Raw genomic sequence first — 7,848 nt, 5'->3', positions numbered from 1 at the left:
TGACGGAAGTGCATCAGAGTGGCAACATTAGGTGATAGCTAGCTAAGCTAATCCATTTAGTTAGCTTAGCTAATCAATTTGTCTAACAGCAAAAAAAAGTTACATTAATGTAACGATACACTCTCATTGCCTAACTTGACCAACTCTGTAGCAAGTTAGCTAATGTTACATAGTGTTGGCTAACAGTTAGCTATCAATATATGGATGTCAACTACTAATGGTAGCTAACGTTACCACAGCAACCCATACAAGTGATGTCTGGACACACAAATAACCGCTGACAGTTAAAGATCTGATTTGAGAAACGGAGATGAGTGGCCCTTTCTGATAATAATAATAATAATAATAATGGATTGGATTTATATAGCGCTCTTCGTGACACCCCAGAGCGCTTACAGAGTCCATTATTCGTTCATACACAGTCATACCGGTGGTGGTAAGCTACAATTGCAAAATTGTGGCGAATAATCATCGCCTACGGCCCCTCTGATTACCACCAACATTCATTCACATGCATACACATTCATACGAGGCAAGTAGGTTAAGTGTCTTGCCCAAGGACACAACGGCAGTGGGATGGACATGGGCTTGAGCGGGATTCGAACCACCAACCCTTCGATCATTGGACGACCCGCTCTACCCCTGAGCCACGCCGCCCCACTAACGCCCTGAGCCACGCCGCCCCACATCAAGTGCTAACTCTTCTAATAGTGTCACTCAAAATGAAGGGGGAGTGTTTAATGGTCAGATTCGTGATGTCTGTCTCTGGCTCCAGTCAGCAGGAGGTCTCGACACAGACTGGACAACCAACATCCTCAATCAACTTCAACTAATTAACTTTTAAATCAAGTCATTTAGCTACACTCTTATCTAGAGCGACTTGCCATCAGTGCTACACTAGTTAAAGTCAGTATTTATGCCAAGTAGCAGAGTAAACAAGTGCAATTTAGTCCCGAAGTCACTGAATCTGTGAGGTTCAGTCAGGTTTGTCTCCATGTATCCAGACTTAGATTCCACTTAGGAGTGGGTGGGTGTGTGTGTGCGTGTGTGGGTTTGGGGTGGGGGGTGTGACTCATGTTGCTGCCCAACATACAGACATATCGTCCAACTGTTGCTACATGATCCCTAGAGACTTACAGGTCTAGGCCTAGAGACTGTGAGTGTTGTTAGGTGTTACCTAGAGACTGTGAGTGTTGTTAGGTGTTACCTAGAGACTGTGAGTGTTGTTAGGCGTTGCCTAGAGAGACTGAGTGTTGCTAGGTGGTGCCTAGAGATAATCCCTCACATCGAGTACCCAGCCTGCCAACAGGGCTAAGCTAACACTAGCCCACCAATGCTAGCGTACAGCTAGCTGCACTGATGTTCCTATATGGAGCAAACACTAGCCGCTAACTGCTAGCATGTAGCTAGCCACAGTGAGTTCTCTCTATGGTGACGCTAACACTAGCCATTGGCATTAAGCATTGGTTTTGATGCTCCTGAAGTCAGCAGGGTTTTTCATGTTGTTACTGTGGTAAATATTGACGTTGAATTTCATAATTAATATGTGTGAATAAATTAGAGAACCATAAATGTAAAGCCAGATGTACCTTTCAATAGCAGAGTGGACTCAGTGGCTAAACAGTCTCAACTGTCAGTTGAGACAGCTGCATCAGATAACAGCTGCAACAGTTATTTCAACCCCCACTCAAGCAATGACTAAATTAGAGAACAAACGACACCTTCTCGAACTGACTGTATGTAAATGCTGATCAGAGACAGCTGGGTTGACCACAGGGCAGACCAGTTTAGACTTGTTGAAGCATGGACACTAACTCACAAACAAAGCAATCTATTAATCAACTGTTTAGTATCAAAAGGTATCATATGATGTCTGGTATCAGTCTTAGAAAGCACTGACTGTACTTGGATGATATTAGACATCTATAGCCATATAGAAGGAATGTTAAAGTTATATATTATTCATTTAAGAGGAGATTTCTGTTGGGACAGACCCAATCAGGAAGACACTGACGGGGGCCACTAGCGTCCCCCTCTGGGTATTGAGTCAAGATCCACACAGGAGATCAAAGGGGGGGGGCAGCCGGCCTCCCCCCAGAGAAACCCAGAGGGAGGGGCTGCCAGCGCCCACCGGACAACCCCCACAAGAAGACGCTGGATTGGACCAGCCATATCTATTATTGGCTAGAAATTATAGTATATAGGAGGGCCCTAAATGATAATTCGGGAGCTCTCAGGCCGGACCCACCCAACCAGGGGTCTGGGGGCTCCCCCACCGCTGAACCACCCAGAAACAACTGTGAGCTGATTGCATTTTACGTGAGTAAAATCATGGGAAACACCAAATGGTTGTTTATAGATTAGAGTAATGTTGTACAGATCCCTGATCTGTAAACCAGATTTACTCATGTATAATGTGTACAGTAAACCATGTATGTTCAAATTATGTTAACCAAGTGACTGTTTGATGTGCAGTATTTAGGTTTGAGATGCAAACCTGATTGTGATATTTCTGTACAACAGACAGCTGTTAAATATTCTCTGATCATCTGTTGTATGTAGAAGTCAACCTTCTATTCACCTTGGACTCCTGGCTCTGATCAAATAAATCAGCTGAGTTGAACTACAATTCTGGTTTGTCTGGCGTACACGTTTTATTCTTCATCTGCATTAAGCCAGATGAGGAGACCAACCATTCTATCAAGTATGAATCTTTCCTCCTCCTTCCAGATAATCAATCTCATTGTATTGTACTACAATAACCTCAAATTATTGTAGGAAGTCTGTGGGAATTTACTACAGAAATGGTGCCGTGCTGCCCTACCCTTTGTGTCTCCCCCTGGAAAGGTGCGGTAGGGTCTTGTAATATGTATCATATCTGGATCTTGCTGTGTGTTGGGGACACGGGGCGAAGAGCTGGGGTGTTGCTGCGTTTGAAGTGATTAACGATGGGCTTGTTGTCTGAATGGAGGAGGGAGAGGAGCAGGATGGAGGTTGGTTGTGTACGCCACTGTTGGGGCCCACAGTGAATATGGCTTTCTGCATGCAGGGTTGGGGTTGCGGTGTCATAGCTTGTGTGTCCGGAGGTATGACGATCGCGCTTGTTGTGCAGTGAACATGCAAACGTAGGCTTTTTGGGTTTGTGTGTTCATTCAGACACAGGAGGCCGGTCTCGGCCCAGCGGGCCACGGGGGTTAGTTAACTCGTATGGAATATGCTTTATGAACTATACGGGGGAGTTGCGCCAAGAAGGGTGGTGGCGCACAGACTATCTGGTCATGTTGTAAAGGAAGATAGCGTCGCATGACGGCAGGTAAAAGGCTTTTCTTGCTAGGAAGCACGGTTATTCTGTTGTGTACGACAGGGGCGCGTTCTGAGTATGTAATTGCCCTAAAATTATTCTCAGGAAGAGGGCGCAGGTAAGACGAGGAGATTTGACTGTTCTGAAATGGAAGGGGAGCTGGGTCCAAGGTGCATTGTGTCCCTGCTTGTAGCTACAGAATAGGCGGGACGGGGACCGTGAGTGGGTCAGTATGGGCATAAATGCATCGGGCTAAGGGTTCTGTTACTATTTCAGAACATGTAAAGTCAAGTATGGTGAAAGATTGTTAGGCCCTGGCATGATCAGCGCAGGGGTCTGTGCGATTGCAGGATTAAAACGTAGTAATTAATGGAAATGTAGGGTGCCGGCGTGTTCAGGGTGCGTTGTACGTTCTATGGTAGGATTATAGCACAAATTAAATGTAGATATACATGCCGTCCTTAGGCATAGTATCCTTTTTAAGCTTGAGCGAAACCGGCCTGTTGATTAATTACGTTCGCTGTGATACAAAAACAATTCGGTCGAACTGACTGATAAGTACTTAATGGTTATGTTATGATATTTTAATGACCAACGGACATATTATGTTTGAGGCGAGTCCCTGCTGTTGGTTGGGGCTAGCTGGCTAGCTCTGTGGAAAAGTCCGCGGTGAAGCTGGGGACGTTACGAGGCGTTATGAGAGAATTGATTAAACACTGTGGCGGCGATTACAAGTAAGAGGCGGTTGAGACGCAGGGTGGCAAAATTGTGGCCGTTTTGAGGGTTATTATTAATGCGGTAACGTGGTAAATGATATTAAGGATTCGCTGCTTGGTGACGTCATGGTGTTGTGGAGAGTATGTAACGTTCGCGGTGCTATGAAGTGAGGCGGAGAAGGTAGGAGAAAGGGTTCGTGTTGAACTATGTGTGCGGCGTTGGTTGGTGTAAATGTTTTAAAAATTATTTTCTATTAGAGTGGTTGGCTATTTGAAGCTTGTGTGAATTGTTTATGCTTTGGATGGTACTGAGCGAATTGCGTGGATGAACGGATCTTGAAAGGCACGGCTCCCGTGAGGGCCTTGAACGTCGCATTAGAGCTGGCTAAAGCTAGTTAGCTTGCATGCCGTTGTTTTGTGGCGTTTGGGGGGCGGCATATGTTACGTTTCGAGTTTTGAGAAAGATGTTGGGGAAGGGGTAGAGAAACGTGATAAATGTCGTGGCAGATTATGAATATCGGGGCATGTTATTATGTTGTCGTGGCAGACCTTGGTTGTCATAGCAACGTTAACAGCCGCTTCGGTTGCCACTGCGCATGCGCGGTACAACGTGGATGGGGTCTCGTGCATTCGGAATAGTTCGCTCAGGGGATAGAAACGGGTAAGAGGATATTCTGCATTATGTAATATGGCGGTGTTTGTATATTGTGCATTGTATTTTTGTGTAAGCAGGGGAAGAGGTGTAACATGTATAGGGATTGATTAGAAATATGTACAGCTCAATACACACAATTGTTGAGGGGATGCAGACCAGAGGAAGACTTTTGTCTTGTTTACATCAGGGTCCCCCAGTTTCAATTCATCAGATAGTCAGTCAGTACTGCTACAACTACATACCAGATTTGCAAATTCAGTCACCCGTGTTGAAATTGAGAGTAGCTATGGGCTGAATTTGGAAAATGGCTCTACACTAAAGTTACATGTTGCTTGCAGTAAAATCAATTTAGGACTAACCACTATAAATGTTATGCTGAGATGAAACATGCTTACATGTAAAATGTTCTATAGTTGATACTTGTTATAGCTTTAATGACACTGTTGATTTAAATAGGATAATGTTTATATTATTTGCCAAATGTTTTTATAGTGAAATTTGATACAAGCCCGGTTGTGAAGCAGGATAATTTACTGATGCTTGTTTTGGATTGCTAAATCTTTAATACACTGTTGATATGGTTAGGACATGTGTTTATGCTTGTTTTAGATTGTTAAAATCTTTGATATAGTGTTAAAGTGTTGACACAAGCCTCCGACTTGTAGGATAATTTATTGATGGAGGCTTGCTGGAGATGACAAATTTTGACATGAGTGTTTTATTAATCCTTAATAATTTTATACGCTGGGGAGGGGGTTGGCCTTCTCCCTGGGAATGTGTGATTAATTCAAAAACCTGGGGGCGCTTGCCTCTGGGAAGATGAGAAGTGTGATTAACCGTTTAATGATTTACAGATGAAGGTTATTTCATGAAGTGAGGAGATAGGGTCTTTGTGTCAAAAGCCTTTATGCTCAGGGGAGACTGTATGCATGGAGAGACAGAAGTGAGGAGGTTATATTACCCAGGGGGGTAGGAATCCTTTTGAGGCGGGCCAATATGCCAAAGGGGGGTCGTGCATACAGCGGTTGTTTACAATGGCTGTTTGTTCTTTTATGACAGGATGGAGTGAGATTAGATGCAGCAGGAGAGAGAGGTCAGAGGTGAAGATGCAGGAGACAGTTGTAGAGTGAGAGAACAGTTGGCAGTTATTTTTATGACAGGGGAAATGTTGAGACAGGAAGCGTGCTAATACAGGACACAGCTGATGGAGGAGTGAGCACAGTAATTGAATTAGGATAGCCAGCTCAGATGAGGTTAATTACATTGGGGGGCTACCTGTTTGATTAGAAGGATTAGCTTTGGCTCTCAGGACACTGGGTATGTTTTGGGGTCTATCGCTGAGGGGGTTCCCAGACTTCCTCTGGATGTGAGGAGTAGAAGATACAGTGAGAACTGTATGGTGAGAAAGTGTGTGTTGTATTAGCCAGAGATGAGTGTAGCAAGATGAGAGAGTAGAAGAGATGAGCGCAGGGGAACTAACCCATTGTCGGTCTGTGGTTGATTAACGAGTGTATGAGAGAAATATATGTTTATAATATGAATGATTACTGGAGCTCGTAATTTTGGTTGAGCTGGTACAGATGGTATTTTTTATTTAAATTTAATTTTTGTATGTATGTGTGAGATTGAGATGTCCTTCAGTGAATGATTGAGCGGGGGATGGGGGCAAGGAGGCTTTGTCTACCCATTCACACACACACACACACACAGACACACACAGACACACATTCACACAATTTGGTCACACATGCATGCACACACGCAACTTAGCTTTCACTTAAGGTGAAACTGGTCTTAAGAATAACAAAATGGGTTTAAGTGTGATATATCTGTGTTTATGTAATCAATTGGATGAGGAATTGGATTAGATTTTTAGAGTTATTTTCTATTTTTTAATCTTTGAATTTAGAGTTTTGATTTCTTTTCTTTTCTTTCTAAATAACCATTAAGGTGGTCTGCGGTTGGAGCTGGTTAATTTCATTTGATTTTCACATCTGTTGGAATGTTTTTTTGATTATTTGCGTTTTGTTTGTTGTTTCTCTATGATCTGGTGAGAGGACGGTTGAAGCGTGAGGATACATTGGATCAGATCGATGACAGTTAAGTGGTCCCATTACGTTTTGCATAATGATTAACCATTTGGCGTCTCTTGAGAAATATTTGACGTATTGTATAAGGAAAATTTGTTCTGTGTTTTTGTTCCCTTGCAGTTCAGTCGGAGAGGGAGGATGGACCATCACAAGTGGGGGGATCATGGGGAAAATGTGTAGGAATACATTTCATTAGATTATGACACGATGGTGTGACCCGTTCAGTCAGTTCCTGTGGGAGATTGTTGGATTATGAAGAGAGGTCGCTTGGGACTCTACCCCTCCTTCAATATAGCCCCGAATACGAAGGCCGGAGGTTGAGACAAACCTCCAGACTGACGGAGTCGTTCGTCTGTAGATCCATGGAAATACAGTCATGGGACAGAATATGACGAGGTCCAGGCCTACAAACGTTGGCTTCAGCTGAGGCTGGCCGACATGGGGTGAAGGGGGGGGGGGCGAAAACGGTCGGAGACTGTGCAACCAAAGCGTTGAACAAGGGCCTCTGTGTGATTGGTTGGTATGTTAGACGGGAAGTGACTGAACGGTAACGACTGATATAGATTATGACACAACGCGAGAGTACTAAACTAAACACATACACATAGGTAGAGTAAAAAGTAAGGTGTAGGTTATGGCCGACATGGTGAAAAAATTTTTTTTTCCTTGCGTGATGCTCCTCCCTCCCTGTCCGTCTGTGCGCAGAGGTGGTAAGGTTTATGTCCATAGGGATGTTCATAAAAGGGGGGAGAGGTGAGAAGACCAACTGGGTTGATTATGCAAAATGTGATTGGGCTGACTTGGAAAAGGAATTAACAGGAGAGGAGAAGCAAAATGTATGAAAGAATGAAGAATAATCTCTGTGTCTCCACAGATCATGTCAACGGATACCATAATTTTAAAAAAACTGTGTTTTACTTTAATGTGTAATGTTTAGATTACATTGTTTTAATTGTTTTCAACAAATAAGCCTCTGGCTGTGAGCCCAGAGGAACAAAGCCTGATGATAGTAGGTGGTAAACACTGTTTCATTAAGGCAGCATAGGTTAATTGGGGATCTGGATGAAGGGGTCACCAGGATTCCCC

The sequence above is a fragment of the Notolepis coatsorum genome, assembly GCF_963971535.1.
Source record: "Notolepis coatsorum genome assembly, chromosome: 15".
In the NCBI taxonomy this organism is placed as follows: Eukaryota; Metazoa; Chordata; class Actinopteri; order Aulopiformes; family Paralepididae; genus Notolepis; species Notolepis coatsorum.
This window is presented reverse-complemented; position numbering follows the sequence as displayed.